We start from the raw sequence: 9,515 nt of genomic DNA, 5'->3' as shown, positions 1-9,515 counted from the left end.
AATTAGCTGACGATAAGTCTATATAAACAACACATGTACTAGCCGGATGTAAGTTGAAACTGTTGGGTCATACCTTCGATATCGACCTCATACCCTTTACACTTGGTAGGTTCGATGTTGCTGTTGGCATGGACTGGCTTTCCGAGAATAGAGCTGATATTATATGCCATGAAAAGATAGTTCATATCACTACTCCTTCTAGCAAAATCATCTTGGTACAGGGAGAGAAGAGTGGCATGACCACTAGCATCATCACCCTCATGAAGGCGCAAAAATATTTACGGAAGGGTCATCTGGCGATTTTAGCTCACGTTATCGAGAAACCGAGAAGCAGATCGAAGACATACCAATTATGCGAGAGTTTCCCGAAGTCTTCCCGGAAGACTTACTAGGACTCCTACACATTCGTCAAGTCGAGTTCCAAATCGACTTAGCCCCCGGTGCGACACCCATAGCACGAGCGCCGTATTGACTCACACCGGCGAAGCTTCAGGAGTTGTCCGCCCAATTACAGGACTTGTTGGATAAAGGTTTCATTTGACCTAGCTCATCACCATGGGGAGCCCCTGTCATATTTGTCCGAAAGAAAGATGGGACAATCCGCATGTGCATCGACTACCAGGAGCTGAACAAGGTGACGGTCGAGAACCGCTATCCCCTACCCTGAATTGATGATCTTTTCGACCAGCTTCAAGGATCGAGTTACTACTCGAAGATAGATCTAACATCTGGTTACCATCAATTAAGAATGCACGAAGAAGACATTTCAAAGACGAAATTCAAAACTCGGTACGGTCACTATGAGTTTTCGTTTATGCCTTTTGGCTTAACAAATGCACCAGCCGTATTTATGGACCTCATGAACAGAGTATGCAAGGCGTAACTCACAATTTTGTTATTGTTTTCATTGACGATATCCTTGTCTACTCCAAGTATAAGACTGACCATGAAGAACATCTGAGGTTAATCCTGGAATTTGCTAAAGAAGGAACAATTGTACGCCAAGCTCTCGAAACGCGAATTTTGGCTTTGCGAGGTTCACTTCTTAGGACATGTGATCAATGAGAGTGGTATCCATGGTGATCCAGGCAAGGTAGAGGCTATCAAAAACTGGGAAGCACCTGAGACCCCGACTGAGGTGCGACAATTCCTAGGACTAGCTAGTTACTACCGACGTTTTATCAAAGGATTTTCAACGACTGCTCAACCCCTCACCGCACTAACACACAAGGGTACTAAGTACATTTGGGGTGACCCACAAGATTCGGCATTCCAACTTTTGAAAACAAAACTTTATAGCGCGCATATCCTAGCCCTCCCCGAGGGAACAAAAAATTTTGTAGTACATTGTGATGCTTTGATACAGGGTCTCGGCTGCCTGTTAATGCAACTTGAGAATGTTATAGCCTATGCCTCTCGACAACTATGGATAAACTAGAAGAACTATGAGACCAATGACTTGGAACTCGGAGTTGTGGTGTTTACCCTTATTATATGGAGACATTACTTGTACGGTACCAAATTCACCATTTACACCGACCAAAAGAGTCTTCAACATATCTACGATCAAAAGGAGATGAACATGCGACATCGTCGTTGGGTCGAGCTACTTAAGGATTATGATTGTGTCATCAAGTACCACCCTGGCAAGGCCAATGTAGTGGCTGATGCTCTCAGTAGGAAGGAAACCGTTAAGCCTTGACGGGTGCGAGAATTACAACTCATATTTCAGCCAAACTTACCTGATTAGATTCATGATGCTCAACTCGAAGCCTTGAAATACGAGAACCTCCCATCAGAACTCATGCGGGGCAAGGATAAGCAACTTGAAACCAAGTCAGACAGGGTCTAATATATTTCGAAAACTGGATTTGGGTCCCTCGATACGGAGACTTGAGAAATCTGCTGATGGACGAGGCACATAAATCCTGATATTCCATTCACCCTGGCTCAGACAAAATGTACCATGACCTGATAGTACTTTACTTGTGGCCGAACAAGAAAGCCGACATTGCCACCTACGTGTGCAAATGTGTAATCTGTGTAAGAGTCAAGATGGAATATCAGAAACCATCTGGTCTGTTACAGTAACCGGAAATTCCAACGTGGAAATGGGAACACATTTCCATGGACTTCATCACTGGCTTACCCAAAACACCGACGGGATGCGATACCAACTGGGTGATCGTTGACCGGTTGACTAAGTCTGTGCATTTCTTAGCAATCAAGGAATCAAGCAAAATGGAAAGACTAACTCACGTCTACATGAAAGAAGTAGTGGCTAGACATGGAGTGCCTGTCTCAATAATATCCGATCGAGATCCCCGTTTCACTTCACACTTTTGGAAGTCACTACAGAGCGCGCTAGGCACCCGCCTTGATATGAGCACAGCATACCATCCTCAAACGGATGAGCAAAGTGAACGCACCATTCAAACTTCGGAAGACATGTTGCGTGCATGCGTATGGGATTTCGGAAAGAATTGGGAACCCCACTTTCCCTAGGTAGAGTTTTCGTATAATAACAACTACCATGCCAGTATTAAAGCAGCGCCATTTGAAGCGTTGTACGGACGAAAGTCTCGATCGCCTCTTTGCTGGGCAGAAGTGGGTGACAGCCAAATCACTGGTCCTGAATTAGTACTTGAAACCTCAGAAAAAAGATTGTCCAAATCCGGAATCGCATGGCGGCAACATGGGATCGACAAAAGAGTTACGCCGACAAGCGCCGAAAAACTCTGGAATTCCAAGTGGATGACAAGATTTTACTAATGGTCTCACCTTGGAAAGGTGTAGTTCGTTTCGGGAAATGAAACAAACTAAATCCACGATACGTTGGTCCATTTCGAATAACTGAACGTATTGGCCCGGTAGCGTACCAATTGGATTTACCAACAGAACTACATAATGTCCTTCATGTATCTAACGTGAAGAAATGCCTTTCTAACATAACACTAGCAGACCCTTTGGGTTAGTTACAAGTTGATGAACAGTTACACTTCATCGAGGAACCAGTCAAAGTTTTGGATTGGGAAACCAAAACACTAAACACAGCCAGATTCCCATCGTTAAAGTTCGGTGGAACTCAAGACGTGGACCAGAGTTCACGTGGGAACGCGAGGATCAAATGATGAAAAAGTATCCTCAACTTTTCGAAGGGTTGACCAAGCTCCGAAACCACGAAAGCCGATTAACCATCCTACAACACCGGAGGTATGAATTAAATTTCGGGAAGGAATTTATTTCTACAGGGGGATGATGTGACAAGCTAAAAATTTTTGCCTTCTTCAGACAGCCATTGCGACATTACACAAATTTTTTGGGATGAAAATTCTTTCAACATGGGAATGATGTGACACTCGTCAATTTCATGTTAACTTCGTTAATCCGAACTCCGTTAATTCAAACGCAATATCACACGAACTATGGCATTCCAGTTAACGCATATCTCATTGCATTTAATTAGAGTTAAATGAGACATGACAATCATTACACAAGTAGTCTTACGGAGTTTCACCGAAACACACACGAGTCGAAACAAACCGTTGGTGAACAAACAATAAATATTATAAACAAGTACTTGATATAATTATGTGTTACGCTTATGTGTATTTTGTGCTTGCATTTGATGAAAACTGATGCTGGATAGATTCATAATTGCATGTTAAAACGCTGTTTTGTAATTAGTATATCTCACACACGAATCGACACAAACCATTGGTGAACAAACAACAAATATTATAAACAAGTACTTGATATAATTATGTGTTATGCTTATGTGTAATTTGGTGCTTACATTTGATGAAAACTGATGCTGGATATATTTATAATTGCATGTTAAAACGACTGTTTTGTAATTAGTATATCTCACTAACGACAAGACCAATTGAGTTGATTCCACCTTTAGAAGTTAATAATTTGAGAGATGAATCTGACCCAGTTGGCCTAGCATCAATTGGATTAACCATGTAACGGGAATAGTAAATAACGTTTTGTTGCGCATGATGATGACTACTATGTGCTTACTCCGTTGTTTTAATCATTGTGAGAAAACCGTATGTAATAAAAATATAATAAAAATATTTTTAGAAAATAACTCATGAGTGCTTCTGTGATGATTTTTGGTTATTTTAATTACATTATACGATTTATTAAATATAGAAATCTTGACGTGTTAAAATCTGCCTCGGTAACTTAGCTGCTGTACTTCTTGTGTTAACATGAAAAGTGATTAATTGATCGATCTTTGCTATGTGTTTGACATATTTGCCCTTGTGGGAGATAATTTATTGGTAATGTACCATAGTAACACTTAATACTATACTTGTTCACACATGTAACTTATCACCAACGTGTTTGTCGAGTCGCACTTGCTTCACAAAGTAACACGAACACATCTCATGCATAACTTATGTGTGTTTAGTCTAGACACTCACTCGTAGTTTAAACACTTAGAAATATCATTTTTGTTTTTAGAGCGCTAGTGATGATTTCTGAGACGCACGCTTTTCTCGGATCTTTGATAACTTCGCAAACAGTGAGTTTGACGGCCGGTTTTACTCATTAACGCTTTTATTATGGGGGAGTTAACATACTCCAACGCTTTAGATTTTGTTAGCCTATACATATCACTTGTAAGGCTAAGTGGCAAACAACCCAAATAAGTCCTTCTGTACATCGAACCAGTTAATACTGGATAATAGTGAGTCACCTTTGAGTAGTACTACTGGGTTGGACAAACCCCACCCAACTCTAAACTCGACTGCAGGTCGAGTGGGTGTAGTTTTGGCTAACACATTTACCATGGTCGTGGTTGACATGGTGGCAGCGCAATCGTATAAACAGTCAGGTTCGGTGTCGAACACTTAGTAATACATGCTTGATAGGTTAGCTACCTATTGATATATAGTTGACTTAACACTATTTGGTAACGCTAAAACGAAACGCTTAAATTTACTTAAACATGTGAACTCACCAACCATGTGTTGGCACTTTTAGTATGTTTATCTCAGGTAGCCGAGGCGGGCTAGCGGTATAGGACATGCATACTCTGAACTCTGTTGCTTTAATCTTACTTTAAATTTTATCAAGATAACTGTGTTTTAATTCGTCCTGTGTGGCGCAACTATTTGCTTTACAATTTACGCTTCCACATTTTTACTTAAGCCTTGTATGTCTTGGTTGTTTTTGAAAACTTTAATTTTGGTGTTTGATATAACTAATGATTCCGATCCTGTTAGTTCATACCCTCTGACGGTAAAACTCCGTTAGTGGATTTTGAGGGTGTGACAAGCTCAACACGAGCTTTGTTGACTCTCTAGAACTGATTTTCAAATTTTATAATTCATGCATTCTTAATCAGTTTTTGTTTGTAACCCTTAGGATGGCCAACTATGACGATAAGAGTATGATAATGTTGACTACCCTTACTTGTTATTTGCAGGCAATAATCCCAAAGATGTTTAGGCCCGAGAAAGAATAAAGTTGATGGGAAATTTAGTGGAAGAACCACAATATTATGCATCTCAAGAAACAATAGGTCAACTTAACCAACTGAAAAGATTCAATACTACAGTAACAGGACCATGGTTTTCTGTCAAACAACAAACGACCCTACCATGAACCTACAATGGAGTTTCTAGGCTTCTTTAAGATGAAAATGGGAGAGTTGTATACAACATATATCTGGAGGATATGTTATCATACAAGCTCGAGGGTGAGTAGTGCCAATCGTCATTGACAGATTTTAAGATCAGTTTTGGGATTCATATTTTTGAGGAAAAGAAAATGGAAATGTGGCTAAGGAAGAGTTATGCATTTCTGGGAAAAGATAGAACAGATAGATAGAGAAGTGTGAACACAGTGGAGTGAATGAGGCTTGGAAACTGTTCATAAGAAACCCGGACACAGATTACAACGCAAGCCATATAAGAGTATAGAGCTGCAAGTTCTGCTCCTTAGGTATATCCACCGCATCCTTAGCTATAGTGTCGCACGGCACACCAAGAGCACATGGTAATCAGTTTGAGAGACCTCGGAGCACTTTATTACATCAAAATGAGTAAGTATTGCAATATTGTTGACCTGTTATGCAAAATGTGGGCAAAGTGTGTAAAGACCAAGGAAATGAAAATCTTTGGGGGGTGGGTGGATTTTTAGACTTTACGAGGCTTTCGAGGGTCCAAAACCCCTCCATGTAGATTTTGATATCTGCATGACAATACAAACGGTCACCCGTTTGCCTAGGACTAGGACCTATCGCATGGTGGATTCCCAAGGCAACATTTGGGATCCTGAGGCCCGGGTCAATTAAGAGGAGAGAGATGTTATGCCCTTATTGCAGATCCGTCATATCTGGCGTCGCCCTGGTACACCTCACACTGACTATGGTACAAGTTCATCCCAGCCCGACCCATGCTCTTTTGAGGGGTAGCACCATCTGATGACTACCCGCTTTGACAATCTGGACAGAGAGATTAGGTACCTTAGCGAGCGGATGTACAAAAACTAGCCCTGGAGGACCATTAGGTGTGGTGTGAGCCCATGGGACCCCTAACAACCGCAAGAATACTAAGCCAAGCTGAGTTTGTGACTTGATTGTTTTATATTCATGCCTACTTAAAGTTTTTTTAATCTTGTGTTTTGTGATATGGTTGTATTGTAGATATTATGCAGGTAAGATATATTTTATTTCCAGAACAACTCGATGACTTGCACTGAGACTACAATAACAAATTTTTGTCTTGGCGAAAAGGGAAATTAAATTCTATTTAAGCCTCGTTTTCCATTTATCTTTCGAAATATGTTCATATTGAGAACAATGTGAGATTAAAGTGTAGGGAGGGTGTTTACACTTTGCCAAACAAAGTCGAAATAGCGAACTTTTTTGTACATTTCTTTCAGTATTACTCTACTTGTAGAAATAAAAACCATTAGCTTATTAAATACTTTTAATAAACCGGGAAACTAAGAAATAATGGTTACACTAGAGAAAAATTAATTACTTCTCAAAAGTGAATGATTCAAAATATGGTTGGTAATAATGAAAATAACTTTACGCAAAATATGACGTTTTCACTCAATCCTTCCATTTTGTAAGAATTAAGCCTCATGCAGATATTCAGAAAAATACCTATATTTTGGATACTTTTGAGTGAGTGAGATGTTTCCTGAAAATTAGAATTTGTCTTGAGCATTCTATCAAAATCAAATGAAATATTGCATTAAAAGAAAGGTAATGTATTTCAACAAAAAGCACAACCATAGTCAATGACATACCTGAGACCCAGTGCGGAAGCGTGAATAATAGGTATTAAACATTGGTGTGGAGCTCGGATCAATGGTTAGAATCGAATCTCACTCGGATTCATTCTTGAAAGATGTTTGGACGGATGAGGTTTATTGGAGAGAGCCTGATTTGATTAACAATCAATAATAGGATGAACAATTGTAATCGAAACACAAAAGATAGATGTAGAAGTATGATTTCATTAGTCGAATGATTCTCATAAAGAAGAACCACTCATACATACATTCATACATACATACATACACAAGAAATATCAGCCGCCTCTAGGAGAGTTCGTCCTGGAGGAGGAGACTCTCTCAAAGGGATAAAACCCTAGATCTCACTCAATACACAATACACTCACTCATAAAAGACAAATGAATAAAAACATCTATTTATACTAGTTTAGCATTACTTGGTCTTCAATCCACAAACCTGTGGTTGAGACCAAACAATATATTTTTCACCCACAAAATAATTCGATGTCTTTGTCTAAAACATAGGTTCAACAGTCAAAACTGAATAAAACAAACCCTATACCAAGAACACAAACCCCATTCCTATCACCAAAACACTAAACCAACTAACAACCCTATCCTACCAATTTACCCTTTACCGCTAGAAAATGTGTATGAACGCACAATGAAAAGAAGAGCAAAAGGATGGAGGCTGAGGAGGAAAGTGATGAAAGAAGGATGGAGGATGCTGATTATGAAGGAGATAAATTTGATGTATGGGAGGAAAACTATGATGTCAATAATGAAATAATAAATGTGATATGGAGTGAGGAGGATGAGGAAGTAAGGAATGATAAGGAGAATGTAATTGAAGCTGAAATAATAGCAAATGAAGAAAATTTAATTATCACTGATGAAGCAACTGATGTCTTAACTGACATTCAAACTGAAGAATAAACTGATGAAATGAATGAAGAAGATGCTGCTACTGAGGAGTTGATACTAACTGAACCTGAACAACATGAAAGCTCCAAGAGGGTAGAGCACGATCAAGAATTAGAGGCCCTTGAAAAAGAAATTGATGATTATCAACAATCAGAAGATGAGAAAGATGTTCAGAAAAGAATAGATGAAGGCAAGGCAAAGGTCACTGAAGAAAAGCCTGTTGAGGCAAATCCTATGAATGACATCTTGTTTAGAAATGATGAAGAAGCAGAGAAGTCTCTGCTGCTGCCAGAAGAGAACAAGAAAATATTTTGAGAGAAACAAGGGAGATGGAAATTTTGGCCCAAACCTTGACTCCAGAGGAGATGGAAGAACAGGAAGCACTGATCACTCAGGCCAATATTGTTAAAATGATAAATGAAGATGAGGCTGATCAAGATGTGAAGCTTTGATTAATTTGAAAAAAGATGAGGAAGCAGACAATTCCTTAGCTATGGTGGTTAGTACGTTTCAACCCCAAAGCCAACCTGAAAAGAAGTCAAACGAAACTGCTGAACCTACCAATTTGAATACTGAAATGACGAATGAAGAGGAGATTAGTGAGTCCATTACCTCTATGGCTGCAAAGAAATGGGCTCAACAGGTTGAAGATGACATTAGACAGAATCCAGATGAATGGGAGTGTGTGGATGATCCAAAGTATAGAAAGAAATACTCAATAATAAAGGATAAACCAGAATTATTTATACCAGCTGAAGGAACTGAGTCTGCAAATTATGGAAGAAGGGATGATCAAAATAAATACTTTGTAGAGACTCCTGATAATGAGGCAAGTCCAATCAGGGAAATACCTTTGCAAACCTTAAGGCCTAAAAAACATATGCAAGGAGTGCCAAATGTGCCAATCCCTGAAAATACAACTCCTGATGAACCCAAGATAGATGCAGTAAATGACTCAACTGAGGAGGAGGATGAGTCTGATGAATCTGATGATCAAAATGGCAATGATGGAAAAGGTGTAGAAGCTGCTAGTGTTGTGTCTCCTCAGGTCACAATAATTGAGGAACAAAGGGCAAACATTGAGCTGAGTTTAATGGAAGCCAAAAGGAAACATCCATTGGTTGTGAAATTGAGAAGCTTTGAGACTTTGGCTGCTATGAGTGATGATGAATTGAAGTAGAGATTAGAAAAGGAAAATGACACTATTCTGAAACACAGAGATTATCTAAGGAGGCATGGATATTCTGAAAAAGATTTGAGTCACTTCAATCATGACAAGCTTCAAGATCTCTACAATAGTGAAAGAGAGAAAGTGAAAGAAAAAT

This window comes from Bidens hawaiensis, unplaced genomic scaffold (assembly GCF_021521415.1).
Source record: "Bidens hawaiensis isolate Kalapana, Puna unplaced genomic scaffold, B.hawaiensis_p1.1 tig00008249_1, whole genome shotgun sequence".
In the NCBI taxonomy this organism is placed as follows: domain Eukaryota; kingdom Viridiplantae; phylum Streptophyta; class Magnoliopsida; order Asterales; family Asteraceae; genus Bidens; species Bidens hawaiensis.
Note: the sequence above shows the minus strand (reverse complement) of the source record.